Source organism: Microtus oregoni, unplaced genomic scaffold (genome assembly GCF_018167655.1).
Source record: "Microtus oregoni isolate MIOR12 unplaced genomic scaffold, Mior012 000050F_ref0000143, whole genome shotgun sequence".
Taxonomy (NCBI): domain Eukaryota; kingdom Metazoa; phylum Chordata; class Mammalia; order Rodentia; family Cricetidae; genus Microtus; species Microtus oregoni.
Window position 1 is genome coordinate 721670 of NW_024543256.1, and position 16423 is coordinate 738092.

The window sequence follows — 16423 nt, forward strand, 5'->3', positions numbered from 1 at the left end:
CACCAGCTACTTCAAGAGGAAGATGGGCATCGAAGAGACTCCTTATGGAGTTTGATAGCCATTTTGGCAAGAAACTGCTCTTGCCTGGACTGTTGCATAAACTGGACACAGAGAACCAGCAGAGAGAGGACTGCTGAACTTGCCTAAAGGTGAGATGATCTATCAGGGTTCCTGATTCATGAAAGAGTCTGTGAGACATTCTGCAGGACACAGCAGATAGTGACTGAACTGACTTTGAATTTTCCTGCTTTATGGAAATGTCTGCTGGAAACTATGGGCCTGTAGGCCGAAGATGAATGCCCCAACGGTACAGAGGAACTTTGGGTGACTGTCCAGGCAGCGAGATGTCTCTGTCATTTCTAGAGTTTGAAAGTTGCTTATTTCTTGTTTGCTTAGGTAATATTATTGTATCTTTCTGGAGTCTTTGATGGAGTTGAAGAATAGTTAGTAATAGTCATAGTTTTCCTTAGTTATGATAAAGATAAAATAGAAATACATATTGTAATTTTTACTTGATAACTGTTTTGTTATATGTAATTTTACTATGTTAAAGTTAAAGCGTTTCTTTTTTGTATAAACAGAAAAAGGGGAAATGATGGAGGTGGGTCTTGTATCTTATCTATTGCTTTCATTGGTTAACTAATAAAGAAAACTGCTTGGCCTGATAGGACAGAAAATTAGGTAGGCGGAGTAGACAGAACAGAATGCTGGGAGAAAGAAGTTGAGTCAGTGAGTCGCCATGATTCTCCCACCTGACACAGCTGCAGGTTAAGATCTTCCCTGGTAAGCCACCTCGTGGGCTATACAGATTATTAGAAATGGGTTAGATCAATATGTAAGAGCTAGCCAATAAGAGGCTGGAACTAATGGGCCAGGTAGTGTTTAAAAGAATACAGTTTCTGTGTAATTATTTCAGGTATAAAGCTAGCTGTGTGGGTGGCCGGGTGCCAGGAATGTTGCCCACTGCTCCTGTTACAACAATAGGTATGTGCCACCTTATTGGGTCAAGCTTAACATTATGTTCTTTTGTTTTCTTTTGTTTTGATGTGAGACAGAGTTTCACTATGTAGCCCAAGATGTTCTGAAACTCACTCTGTAGATCAGGCTGGGCTGAAACTCACAGAGATCTGCCTGCCTCTGCCTCCTGAGTGTTGGGATTAAATTCATGCCTTGATGAAGCTTAACATGTTCAACATCTACTTCCATACTTTAAATGAAGATTGTGTGTGTGTGTGTGTGTGTGTGTGTGTGTGCAGGCACACACTCTCTAATGTCATAACACATATATTGAGGTCATAAACAACCTGCGGAGTTGAGTCTCTTCTTCTATCATGAGAATTCCAGGGATAGAACACAAATTGTCAGATTTGCGGGCGAGTGCCTTACACACCAAGGCAGCTTGCCAGCCTCTGTATTGGCCTTATCTGGAAACTTTCTGCTCATAAAATAGTCAGGGTCCAGTCAGAAAACCAGAAACTACACAGGTTCCCACCTCCCTTCTCATTTTGTTTTTTATGAGATAGGGCCTCATAGAACTCTGCTAGCCTCAAACTTTCTAAATAGGTGAGAAGTTAGAACTCTCATCTGCCTGCTTCCACCTCACCATACTGGGATTACCACCACGTCCAGCTTTCATTCTTTCAACAGAGAGAATTTCTTAACAGAATCCGTGGTGCTGCTGAGAGAGGGACTTTTGGAGGAACTGAAAGGATATCAGGGAAATAGCTGCAAGAAAGCCACTAGCATCTTCAGGGTTGAGGGGAGTAAAGAAGAGCTAGGTCATCAGTATAGAACTATGTCAGAGTTAGAAATCAGACTCAGAAGCTGGAGACTGAACCCAACTGATGCTAAGCTAAGCCACAGGCTTGGGCTAGGACCACGGCAACAGAAGCATATTGCCATAGAAAGGCTCAGTACCCTTCTCTTCTTACGCAGCTTTTTAGTATCTCTCCTAACGCCCCATTGGCAGAGTCTAACAGCCAAATGACAAAGAAAAAGTGTAAGTGTGGTGTCCCTGTATCAGCATTAACCTCATAGAACAGAGTGTGATGTGGTCCCACTTCTACCTGCTTGATTTCTCAACATCAACTCAAAGCTTTCTTACTACACATGAACTTCCATTAGCAGCAACAAGTTTATGTTTTTGGCTAACAAAATGCCAATAGCTTTCAAACTAATCTGTTCCTGCCCTTTTTCCAAGAGGAGAAAACAAGGTTCCCACAATCTTGGTAACTGCCTTCAAATGGCACTCACAGTACAGATGATGTTAGTTCTTCCTTTAAATAAGTTCTATTTAAATAATCATGACTTGGAGACTTAATTATAAGGTTAACTATAAAAAAATTGCTATTTAAGAAAGCTAAGTAAGATTTTAAGAAAACCAATTAGTTAATAATATATTCTATATAACTAATATAATTGAGGAAGGAATTTTATATCACTGGAAGTCTTATTTTTTTTATTTATTTATTATGTATACAATGTTCTGTCTGTGTGTATGTCTGAAGGCCAGAAGAGGGCACCAGACCTCATTACAGATGGTTGTGAGCCACCATGTGCTTGCTGGGAATTGAACTCAGGACCTTTGGAAGAGCAGGCAATGCTCTTAACCACTGAGCCATCCCTCCAGCCTGGAAGTCTTATTTATATAATGATTAGAAATTGAAAATTAATTTTTGTATTTATTGGTACTGGGGATTGAATCTAGAGGCTGTGCATGCTACCACTAAGCTACATCCCTAGTCCTTAATTTTTATACTTTCTTTTTCCTGCTTTTGTATATTTCTTTGTTTCGAATTCTCTGTCATCTAGCCTTTCATGAGCCTGTTTCCAACAGAAAGCAAACTGCCCCAAATAAAATGTTATACTGCCATCTTCATACTAGGCCCTAGGCACTGGTGAGATCCTGCTGGGCCTCAGGGAGGCACCTCACATGCTGCTGAGCTCATGCATGACTCTATCCTTGTCACCTTAGCCACAGGCTTCAAAGCCCATTGAGTGTAATGGCATAAACGAATGCAGACAGATTGTAAAATATATATATATATTTTACATATATATTGTAAATATTACAATATATATATGTAAAATATATATATATATATATAGTTTTAAGGGAGAAATAGACTTACAGAACCACTGTTCCCTTGAAGACCAGGAAAGCAGAAGTAAGCACTGCCAGCATGCTCGCCAGATTTATAGGTAAACATTAGCTCGAGGTGAACACGCCCCCTAAGGGGCGGGACTTATCCCTACATCTCCCCCTTTTGTCTAAATAAGACAGAACTAAACCAAATACAACTATATACAATAATAACAAATAATAAATATAACAAACAATATTGAGAACAAAAGTTTTGCTAAACATTCTATCTCAAGGAGTCTAAATAATGTAGAGAGTAACTACAATTATATAATCTTCAACTCCGTCAAAGATCTGAGAAGGGAATAAATATTACTTAACAAACGAGAGATATCCAAAATGTGCAACAATTGACAGAGACAACTGACTACCTGGGCAATCACCCAAAGTCTCGTTTGCAATGTTGAGTCAACCAACTTTGGCTAAGGCCTAACATAACTGACATACCATTATTAAAGGCAAGGAACTTTTCAAAACTATCTTACCCTGTCTTGGCAGGATATGACAGTCCTGTTTTATCCATTGATGCATGCTCTGTATCTCTCTCAGTGGTTGAGGTATGCCCATTTCTTTGCCCAAAGGCCAGTTCTGCCAAAAAGAAAGGCTCCAGGTGGAGTGTCTTTGGTGCTCAACATTCTCTCAGGAATAGAGCGGTGTTGCTAGGAGCAATTGTGTCTCACTATCACGAAACTCTGAGTTAGATTAAAGGCCATTTTTTACAGCTCTTTGAAGAAGTTGAAGATTATCAATCTATACTGAGTATAATCTCTATATATCTAAAGAACCTGATTAGTCTAATTATAAATGACAAACTTAGATGACTATTAATCTATATAATTCTCAATATCTATCTAACTTAAAGACTAAGACAATAAACAACTGTGTAACAAATGAGGATAATGACCTCCAAATATAAACACTGTACAAATATACATTGCAATATGGTAAATATATATCAATACACAAACATTATATAAGTATCTTAATCAGAGGTAGAAATGTACACTGCAATATGGTAAATATATACAACATATATATATATATATATATATATATATCAATACAATATATATCAATACATAAAAAATGTTTTAAACAGAGGTAGAAACAAGCATGCATACAATACTCAATATAATTTAACTTTGTATCAATATACAAGAATCGATACCAATATATTTGTCTAAAAGCAGTAACTCACAATTATAAATCTATTATCCCATCATTCCCTTTTTTTTTCAAAATGATCCCTGAGCTTATAAAATTCCTCCCCCAACCTCCCAACCCCTAAATGATGTCCCTAAACCCAGGGGCAAATTTTACTGGGAGAGGGGACCTTGTCCTCTAGAATTACTTCCAGCTGTCATGGGGGTGACGTTCTTTCTGGGGGATCCTGTGAAAATAAAATGATGGTTAAATTTCAAGATCAATGTCTTTTAAAATTGCAAATAGTCTCTGAGTATTTTGTGGAGGTCTGGCCAGAATGTTGTACAAGATGTGCACCATTTCAGCTAACCAAGTTGGGATCGGCTTGTGCAGCTGGTACCCAAAACAGGTCTTGTAGTAGCGCTATCAGTATCATGACATCATATCAACCAGGTAGAGTTGTTGTTGTGGGGCCCCATCTTCTTCCTGGAAACTTCAAATGTCACTTCAGGAAAAACTCATTGTTCATTGTGAACAACTTAAACATTAATCATATAGACATATATAGACATACATATATATATATTCAATGAAAGGCATGATAGATATATTCAATGAAAAGTATGATAGATATGAAGAAAAGCAAAGATGTTTTCTAAACTCATATTTCTTTCTGTCCCATATCATGGCTCTTGACATGAGACAGAAACTCCAGAAACTCTGGGTTTTTCTCTTACTAACAGGCTTGGGATTGGAGAGGGACTGAGCCAGAGTCCAACTTCAAAACCAGCTCTACATATTTATAAAGAAATGTTTAATAAGACATATATATATATATATATATTAATACTTACAAAATGTGTCCATCCATCAGTAATTAAATATTCAGAGTCCCTTAATTTCTTTGAAGATGAGTATTTTCCTGTGGAGATAAGAACCCTGCCTCCAACCTATCTGTATTTCTTACCATCAGTATGCTCACCATCCTTGTGAAAGAATTGTTATTTATCTTTTCCAAGTGGCTTCTCTTCTTCAAACCAAACCTTTATTAATTTTGATGGTATCCACAATTTTTCCTCACCTGTGGAGATAAGAGCAAAACCCCTTCCCCAATGCAGCACATCTCCTGGCTTCCATTGTGAGGTCAGCACATCCTTGAAATAAACTGGTTGATATAGTTCAGTAGACTTTTCCATTATCCAATGTCTTTCTGCAGCCGTTGTTCCCTTCTCATTAGCGTTGAGAAAATTCAAGGTTAACAAAGCATTATGTAACCTATTTCTGGGGGTGTTTTCCACCCCTTTCTGTTTGTTCAACATATCCTTTATAGTTCGATTTGATCTTTCTATGACTGCTTGACCTGTAGGGTTGTATGGTATACCTGTAACATGCTTGATATTGTAATAATCAAAAAACCGTTTCATTTTCCTAGAAACATAAGCAGGACCATTATCCATCTTTATTTGTGTAGATATACCCATGATAGCCGTGACTTCTAATAAATGAGTGATTACTGAATCAGCTTTTTCTGAACTTAAAGCAGTTGCCCACTGAAAGCCTGAATAAGTGTCAATGGTGTGATGAACATATTTTAATTTGCCAAATTCTGCAAAGTGGAACACATCCATCTGCCAGATTTCATTCCTTTGGGTGCCCGTTGGATTAGCACCTGCAGGCAGTGGCGTTTGGTTATAGAAAGAGCAAGTAGGGCATTTCTTTACAATCTCCTTAGCTTGTTGCCATGTAATAGAAAACTCTTTCTTCAAACCTTTGCTATTAACATGATATTTTTTATGAAATTCAGAGGCTTGTAGCATACTACCAATCAATAATTGATCAATTTCTGCATTACCTTGTGCTAGAGGACCTGGCAGACCCAAATGAAATCAGATGTGTGTTATGTACATAGGGCAGAGCCTGTTCCTGATAAATCTTGAACCTGGAGGAACAATGAGGGTAGTTCTGTATCATCAGGTATAAATTCAGCAGTTTCAATATGTAAAATAACTCTTTCTGCATATTGTGAATCTGTAACAATATTAAGAGGTTCTTTAAAATCCCTTAGCACCATAAGAATGGCATATAATTCTGCCTTCTGGACAGAATCATAAGGACTTTGTTCCACCTTACCCAAGTCTTCTGATTTGTAACCTGCCTTCCCTGATTTATTGGCATCAGTATAAAATGTACGGGTTCCAGTTATTGCAGCATCACAGACAATTCGAGGAAGGATCCAAGAAGTTCTCTTTATGAAGTTAAGCCTCTTACTTTTTGGATAATTGTTATTAATGTCTCCCCAAAAACTAACACAAGCTCTTTGCCATGGTTCATTATCTTCCCATAATTTCTTTAGTTCATCAGCAGTGGAAGGCACTATAATTTCTGCTGGGTCTATACCTGCTAGTTGACGAAGTCTCAACTTGCCTTTTATAATTAACTCAGAGACTTTTTCCACATAAGTTTTCAGTTTCTTACTTGGTTTATGTGGTAAAAAGATCCATTCCAAGACAATATCACCTCTCTGCATTAAAATTCCTGTAGGAGAAATTTTTGATGGTAGTATGACGAGAATACAATCGAACTCTGGATTCACCCTGTCCACATGTGCCTGTTGTAATTTTTCCTCAATCATTGTCAGTTCTTTTTCTGCTTCAGCTGTTAATTTTCTGGGACTGTTCAAATCTTTATCACCATCCAAGGTTATGTTCAAATGAATTATTAGATCAGGTGTTATCCCAATAGCTGGGCGTAGACTGGAAATGTCTTTGAAAGTCATTAAGAGTCCATAGGCGATCTCTCCTAATTCGTGCCTTTTGTGTCTTAATTTTTTACAAACCTATTTTATAACCTAAATAATTAACAGAATCTCCCCTCTGAATCTTTTTGGGAGCAATCTGCAATCCCCATTTAGGTAAAAGTATCTTTATTTCTTCAAACAGTCTTTCAAAGGTATCCATGTTTGAATCAGATAACAAAATGTCATCTATGTAATGATATGCTATAGATTTGGGAAATTTTTTGCGTATTATTTGCAATGGTTGATTCACAAAATATCGGCACAGGGAGGGGCTATTTAACATACCCTGGGGGAGCACAGCCCAGTGGTACCTCCTCGAAGGTTGAGAATTGTTATAAGTAGGCACTGTGAAGGCAAATTTCTCTCTAGCTTCTTTTTTTTAAAATATTTATTTATTTATTTATTATGTATACAATATTCTGTGTGTGTGTTCACAGGCCAGAAGAGGGCACTAAATCTCATTACAGATGGTTGTGAGCCACCATGTGGTTGCTGGGAATTGAACTCATGACCTTTGGAAGAGCAGGCAATGCTCTTAACCACTGAGCCATCTCTCCAGCCCTCTAGCTTCTTTTTGTAAAGGTATAGTGAAAAAACAATCCTTTAAATCAATAACTATGAGAGGCCATGCTTTTAGTAATAAAGAGGGCAAAGGAATTCCAGATTGCAGAGGGCCCATAGGTTGAATAACCTTGTTGATAGCCCTGAGATCTGTCACCATTCTCCATTTACCTGATTTTTTCTTAACCACAAATACAGGAGAATTCCAAGAGCTGGTAGATTCTTCTATATGTCCAGCATCTAATTGTTCTTGTACCAGCTGTTCTAAAGCCTGTAAATTTTCCTCAGCTAAAGGCCATTGCTTTGTTCTTATTGGTTTCTCAGTCAACCATTTTAGAGGCAAGGCTGTTGGTATCTCTGAAGGGACATCAATTGCTTGTTCTTGTACAGCCCGAATGGCCGGTTTTCTCCGTTTGTAATATCTTTTAATATTATTCTCAGAAATATAGGCTCTAGAAGTAGCAGGAATGTTAATTTGGGTATTCCATTGTTGTAATAGGTCACAGCCCCATAAATTCACTGCAATATTGGCTACATATGGCCTTAGTTTTCCTATTTGTCCCTCTGGCCCTATGCATTGAACCCATCTCGTGCTCTGCCTTACTCGAGATAGGGTTCCTATTCCCAGGAGCTGAACATTTACATTCTGAAAAGGCCAATACGGATGCCAAGATTCTGGGGTAATGATAATTACATCCACACCTGTGTCCAGCAGGCCAGTAATAAAAATGCCATTTACACACACTCTTAGCTTTGGTCTTTGATCATTTATAGAAGTTTGCCAAAACACACGGAACTCATCTTTCTGATCATTATTGCTTGTAACAATAGGCAAGGGGCTTCCTAATTGTCCTGACGAGGCACGTTCTCTGCATTAACTGAAAATGACTGAACCATGTTTGCCATGGCCCCCTTTCACGTTTCCCATCTGTATCAGGTTGCCTTGTCTATCTCTTGTAGATCTGCATTCATTTGTCCAGTGTCTGCCTTTCCCACATCTTCTACATAAACCTGAAGGCTGAGTCCTCCTATTTCTGTTATTTCTAGAAGATGCATTATTATTATTTCTGAAAATCCGTTGTCTACAATTCCTTTTCATATGACCCATTTTGCCACAATTAAAACATTTGGTATTCTGGTGTCTCCTTTTACCATTGGAAATTGCTTCTTCTACCCATGCTTCAGTGCCATAGTCAAATGTATCAACATTCAGTGTATGTAAGACCCATTCTTCCAAGGGCGCTGATCTGAGCTTTAAAGGCCCCAAGATCCTTTTGCATTCCACATTTGCATTTTCATAAGCCAAAGACTCAATCATTACACGTCTTGCTTCTGGGTCAGATATCCCTATTTGTACAGCCTTAGTTAGTCTTTGTAAAAAGTCACTAAAGGGTTCTCTCTGACCCTGTTTAACTCTGACAAATGATTCCATTCTCTGTCCTGTGTCTTGTACCCTGTCCCAAGCCCTTAAGGCTGCTGTAGTACACATGGAGAGTGTGTTTTCATCCAAATTAGCTTGTTCCTGAGGGTCGGAAAAGAGCCCTTCACCTAGAATTTTATCTAGGGAAATGTCAATTCCCTTCACTTTTTCTTGCTGTTCTAAAAGTCTAGCCTCTTGCCTGAATAAGCATTTCCATTTCAATTACAGTCCACTCTCAAGTACCGCAGAGCTCAGCTGGAGCCAGTCTGAGGGGGCTGCTCTGTTTGTCGTGGCCCAAGATTTTAGCATCTCTTTAACAAAAGAGGCTTGCATCCCAAAAGTCATGACAGCCTGTTTAAGTTGTTGAAACAGGAGCGGCGGACCCAGCCGCCCACACTGCTAGCTTTACCCGAAATAATTACACAGAAACTGTATTCTTTTAAACATCGCTTGGCCCATTATATCTAGCCTTTTCTCGGCTAACTCTCACACCTGGACTAGCCCATTTCTAATAATGTATGTAGCCCACGAGCTGGCTTACCAGGAATGATCTTAACCTGCATCTGTCTGGAATGGGAGAACCATGGTGACTCCCTGATTCAGCTTCTTTCTCCCAGCATTCTGTTCTGTTTACTCCACCCACCTAAGGGTGGGCCTATCAAATGGCCCTAGCAGTTTCTTTTTTTTTTTTTTTTTTTTAAATATTTATTTATTTATTTATTATGTATACAATATTCTGTCAGTGTGTATGCCTGCAGGCCAGAAGACCCCATTACAGATGGTTGTGAGCCACCATGTGGTTGCTGGGAATTGAACTCAGGACCCTTGGAAGAGCAGGCAATGCTCTTAACCTCTGAGCCATCTCTCCAGCCCCCCTAGCAGTTTCTTAATTGCTTAATCAATGAAATCAACAGATTGATATATGACACTCCCACATTATTAAGTTCTTTGAGATCATTCATATGGACAGGCTCCCATGTATCTTCCTTGATGACCCTAGGGTTTCTGGAACCAATCACCTTCTCTGTTGTTATTACTGGAAAAGCAGGTAGAGCTGTAGGTAGAGTTTTGTGGGAATTGTCCCGGAGAGATTTACCCACAGATGGAGTTAAAATTTGCCTTTCTACCCTTTGCTCTTCTTCATCAGAATTTAGAAATTCCTCAATCTTCTTCTTCTTCTTCTTCTTCTTCTTTTTTTTTTTTTTTGGTTTTTCGAGACAGGGTTTCTCTGTGGTTTTGGAGCCTGTCCTGGAACTAGCTCTTGTAGACCAGGCTGGTCTCGAACTCACAGAGATCTGCCTGCCTCTGCCTCCCAAGTGCTGGGATTAAAGGCGTGCGCCACCACCGCCCGGCTGAAATTCCTCAATCTTTTCAATTCTATTCACCATTGCCTTCTACAATGTCTGAATCTCCTGTCCAGAATTATGTTCCAAAGCCTTCATTGAGGATTCTAAAGTATGAAGTTTGTCCATTAGAGATAACATCTCATCTTTGGACATAATTTTTATGGCATAAACCGTGCCTTCTTGTATTGACAATCTTTCCGCCAATCTGTCATAAGCTTTAGAAAAAAATCCAATTGTCACATTCAGCAGTTTTGATTCTCTCAGTTAATGTTTCAGTTCCTACAGAAAGGGACTGAAGCTTACAATCCAAATCAGCTGTTCCCTCTTCCATAGTAATGAATTTCTCCTTAATATCAGCCACTAATGTTTCAGTTCCTACAGAAAGGGACTGAAGCTTATGATCCAAATCAGCTGTTCCCTCTTCCATAGTAATGAATTTCTCCTTAACATCAGCCTGTACAGTTTTTAAATTATGCTCAGTTGATCGAGTCATGTTTAACAAAGATCTGTTCTCTTCCTGGAGAACTTCAAACTGATTCTTGAGAAGATTGTTGTCATTCTCAATTGTTTTTAAGCGTTCAATCTCTGCCTTAAGAATCCTGGATTCGTCTCGTAAAGACTTTATCATATTTCTATTATCAAACCATTTAGTGCCAATGGAAACTACGAATCCCAGAAGGATCCATAGATGTGGGGTGATAGACACCTCTTGTAAAATCTCCCACATGGTACAATTAAAAAAAACTGTTAAATTCTTGAATAGTAACGTGTTCGGACATTTTATTTATAAAAGAAAAATCTTGTACCTGCAATGATTGGTTCCTGCCAGTGATGGTCTCTATGTTTTTGGAGCCTGTCCTGGAACAAGCTCTTGTAGACCAGGCTGGCCTCGAACCCACAGAGATCTGCCTGCCTCTGCTTCCCAAGTGCTGGGAATAAAGGCGTGCGCCTCCACGGCCCGGGCAAGTCACTTTGTATCAGACCAAATCTGCCGCTGTGGTGGCTTTTGTTGCAAAACCACAGGTACGTGAGCTTCCGCTAATTCAGGTAGTGGGGTTCCACTGCAAACTTAGCCAAGGCAGGCAGGGAGGGGTTAATTACTCCGGGGCAGAATGGGCCTGTGTGGCCCAGTGTGTCTGGGACTTGGCACTGGGGCCCGAGTCACGAACTAAAAAACGGCACCCGGGAGTGTGCTGTGTTAGCTAGCAGGCTATGCGCTTGAGTCGGGGGCAAAATAGCCCCACGTTGGGTGCCAAAATGTAACGGCGTAAACGAATGCAGACAGATTGTAAAAAAATATATATAGCTTTAGTGGAGAAATAGACTTACAGAACCACCGTTTCCACAAAGACCAGGAAAGCAGAAGTAAGCATGCTCACCAGATTTATAGATAAACATTAGCCCGAGGCAAATACGCCCCCTAAGGGGCGTGACTTATCCCTACATCTGAGCACTAAGTGGCTGCCACAGAAAGTAATACTTGGTCCTCTCAACTACGTACAGAGTGTCCTCTGTTCAGTTCATGTCCCTCTCAGAGGTCTCACCTCTGTCTTCTCCCAAACTTTCTGTTATCAACTTCCAGCTTTGTCCCTTCTCAGGTCAAGATCATTTAGCCAAATTGCCAAATCATCAGTCATTATATATGAGACCAAAAAGATCCACACTTCTGGCCATGTGCCAATCCCATAAGAAAAGAATGACCACAGGTTTGGGGAGATGGCTCAGTCTACAAAGTGCTTATTGTACAAGCACAAGGACCTGAGCCCACATTAAAGCCAGGCACAGTTGCGTGTGTCTGCTACTCCAATGTTGAAGGAGCAGAGACAGATATATTCCTAGAGTTCATAAGCCTGCCCATATAACAATTGGTGAGTTCCAGAATTCATGGGACACTGACACAAAAAAGAAAGTAGATGGTGAGTAAGGAAGATATCTGATATTGACTTTTGTTCCCCCAACATATACTCACACTTCATTACACAAAGAGATGAGGAATGCTACAGAAAAGCAAAGCATGATTGGAATCCTAGCACTTGAAAGGTGGATCAGGAGTTTAAGGTCACCCTTACTCTTGGCTATGTAGGGAGATAAAGACCAGCTTGGGTTAGAGAAATGAGAGGGGGGGAGAAGGAAAGAGAAAAAGCTGAGTATGATACACAGCTGTGATTCCTTTGAGTGCTTCAGTCACCATTTAGTTGGGCATGGTCGTTCACCTGTCATCTCAGCATGTGGGAGACAGAAGCAGGAGGATCTCTGTGAGTTCAAGGTTAATCTGGTCTACATAGTTAGTTCCAGGCCAACTAAGAGTTGAGTCCCTGTCTCAAAATAAAATGAAAACAACACAACAAAACAAAAACAGAGTCAACATCTATAAGCCTGGCTTGAGTGATTCCCTCCCAATCAATGATGTAGACCATTTCAGGAAGCGATATGAGTGCTTGTCACAGGTTCTACCCCTTGTGCCCTTTATACAATATTAGACCTACCTGACAATAAACACCAATTGGGTAGGTTTAGTTTTGCTTGTTTATTGAGGTTCAAACCCAGGACTAAGCATATGCTATAGTCTACCCTGACCTATATTCCTGGTCCACTCAGACACAACTATAAGGACAGATTTTACTGCAGCCTTTTCCTATTTACTCCCCAAAAAAGCCCTCAAAACTGATAGCCTATAGGTGACACAGCAAAAGGGCCAATATACTATCCTTGTGTATAATCCATGTTCAAAATGGTCACCAAACAATGTCTTCAGAAATAGGCAGTACATAAACCTGGTGGTGGTGGCACATGCCTTTAATCCCAGCACTCAGAAGGTACAGCCAGTGGGATCTTTGTGACTTTGAGGCCAGCCTGGTCCATATAGTGAATTCCAGGACTGGCTCCATGTTGTAGGAGGCCACTTGTTCATTTTCCTGCTGCCCAGACTCCCAAAATAATCACACAGAAACTGTATTAATTAAATCACTGCTTGGCCCATTAGCTCTAACTTCTTATTTGCTAACTCTTACATATTAATTTAACCCATTTCCATTAATCTGTGTATCACCACATGGTTGTGGCTTACCGGCAAGGTTCGCTGTCTGTCTCTAGCCACTGCTCCAAGGTTCTCCCTGTCTCTGCCTCCTTTCTCCCTTTAACACAAAAAAAATTACATATAACAAAACAGGTATCAAGTAAGAATTACAGTTACAATATTTATATCTATCTTTTATCATAACTAAAGAAAATTATATTATTACTATCTATTATTCAACTCCATCAAACACTCCAGAAGGATATAAAATTACCCAAGTAAACAGTAAGTGCATTGTAAGAAACTTCTAAAACTCTGGAATTGATAGATAATGGAGGAAGATCATTGGTTAATAAAGAAACTGCCTTGGCCCATTTGATAGGCCAGCCTTTAGGTGGGTGAAGTAGACAGAACAGAATGCTGGGAGGAAGAGGAAGTGAAGCAATTGCCATGCCTCTCCTCTCTGGGTCAGACGCGATGAAGCTCCAGCCCAAGATGGATGTACACTAGAATCTTCCTGGTAAGCTACCACCTCGTGGTGCTACACAGATTATTAGATATGGTTTAAAGCAAGATATGGGAGTTAACCAGAAGAGGCTAGATATAATGGGCCAGGCAATGTTTATATGAATACAGTTTGTGTGTTGTTATTTTGAGGCATAAGCTATGGTAGCCAGGCAGCGGAATGCAGCCCACTGTTCCTTCTACAGACAGAGACATCTCGCTGCCTGGACAGTTATCCAAAGTTATTCTGTACCATTGGGGCATCCATCTTTAGCCTACAGGCCCATAGTATCTGGCAGACTTTTCCATGAAGCAGGAAATTTCAAAGTCATTTCTGCCCATACTGGCAGTTTGTCAGTCACTTTTTTCTGTGTCCTGCAGAATGTCTGGCAGATGCTTTCATGAAGCAGGAACCCTGAAGGACTGCCTCACCTTCTTTAGGCAAGTTCAGCAGTCATTTCTCTGTGGGTCCTGCATATCCAGTTCATACAGCATACCATCAAGCAGTCTAGGCAAGAGCAGTTTCTTGCCCAAATGGCTAGGAAACTCCATAAGGAACCTTTTCGATGCCCATCTTCCTCTTGAAGTAACTGGTGCTGCCAGGAGCAGATGTGTCTCATTGTTATGAAAAGTCCTAAGTTTTTAAAACATTTAAAATGCTATATTCTGTCTTCTTTGAAAGGTTTGAAGAATGCCAATCCAAAAAAAAAGAATGCCAATCCATCTGAAATACATCTCTGTACATCTAGAAAACCTAACTAATATGACCACAAACGTGACTATTATAGATGATTATTTATTAACCTATATTTCTTAATTATATGTTACATTTTTAAATGGGCTGCACCACAAACACAATACCTTAATCAAGAACGGAAATATATATATATCTTAAATTTGTATCAATAAACCAAGATCCATAGCAATGTAAATCTCTATAGTATGTCCCCCTTTAAATATAAACAAACATTTATAAACAACTATTTAGGGAATTTGGGCATAGTTCTCTCCAAACTGCTTCCTACTTTTTGTTGAGTGAAGTATTTTCATTTTGGGGGTGTTCATGGTGACCTTTCTGGGGATTTGGTCCATTAAACCACATTAGTCTGGAATTATTCCACAGTTTCTCATCCTGTGTGGAAACAAAAGAAGAACTTTTTTTCCAAAGCAACAGATCCTTAGACCCAAAGTTTGAAGACAAGATACCTTTAAAGTATATATGTTGGTTACTTAGCTCCTTCACAGTCAAAAAGTTCAAAGAAAACACAATAATATACATAATCCAGACTCTGTTATTTTCCATTTTTGTGTGTCTTATTTTTCTTACTCTATTTTTCTACAAGTTTAATATTTATTTTATTATCTTTACTCCTTTAATCTACGACTGTCTGTACTCTTTTATATTACATTTACTGTCTCTTTAGACTTTTTCTTCTCTCTCCCAAGCATAAGCACATTTTTAAAACCCATTATGACTCATTTGGAGTTTGTTTGGTTTTTTTTTTTTTTTTTTTTTGGTTTTTCGAGACAGGGTCTCTCTGTGGCTTCGGAGCCTGTCCTGGAACTAGCTCTTGTAGACCAGGCTGGCCTCGAACTCACAGAGATCCGCCTGTCTCTGCCTCCCGAGTGCTGGGATAGAGTTCTTTTATGTCTGAATCTGTTCTACTGTAATCTTTTTTTGTCCTGGAGAGCTTTTTTTCTAATTGATTTTATTGATCTCTATATTTTTCTCTGCTCCCCTTCCTTCCTCTCCCCTCTCCTTCTCCCCTCTCCCATGGTACCCATGCTCCCAATTTACTCAGTAGATCTTGTCTTTTTCTACTTCCCATGTAGATTAGATCTATGTAAGTCTCTCTTAGTGTCCTCATTGTTGTCTAGGTTCTCTGGAATTGTGATTTGTAGGCTGGTTTTCTTTGCTTTATGTCAAAAACCCACTTATGAGTGAGTACATATGATATTTGTCTTTCTGGGTCTGGGTTACCTCACTCAATATGTTTTCTAGCTCCATCCATTTTCCTGCAGATTTCAAGATGTCATTATTTTTTTCTGTTGTGTAGTACTCCATTGTGTAAATGTACCACATTTTCCTTATCCATTCTTCAGGTAAGGAGCATTTAGGTTGTTTCCAGTTTCTGGCTATGACAAACAAAGCTGCTATGAACATAGTTGAGCACATGTCCTTGTGGTTCAATTGAGCATCCTTTGGATATATACCCAAAAGTGGTATTGCTGGTTATTGAGGAAGGTTGTTTCCTAATTGTCTGAGAAATTGCCACACTGACATCCAAAGGGGTTGTACCAGTTTGCACTCCCACCAGAAATGCAGGAGTGTTCCCTTTTCCCCACAACCTCTCCAGCATAAGTTGTCATCAGTGTTTTTGATCTTGGCCATTCTTACAAGTATAAGATAGAATCTCAGAGGTATTTTGATTTGCATTTCTCTGGTAGCTAAGGATATTTAGCATTTCCTTAAGTATCTTTCACAGGCGATCAC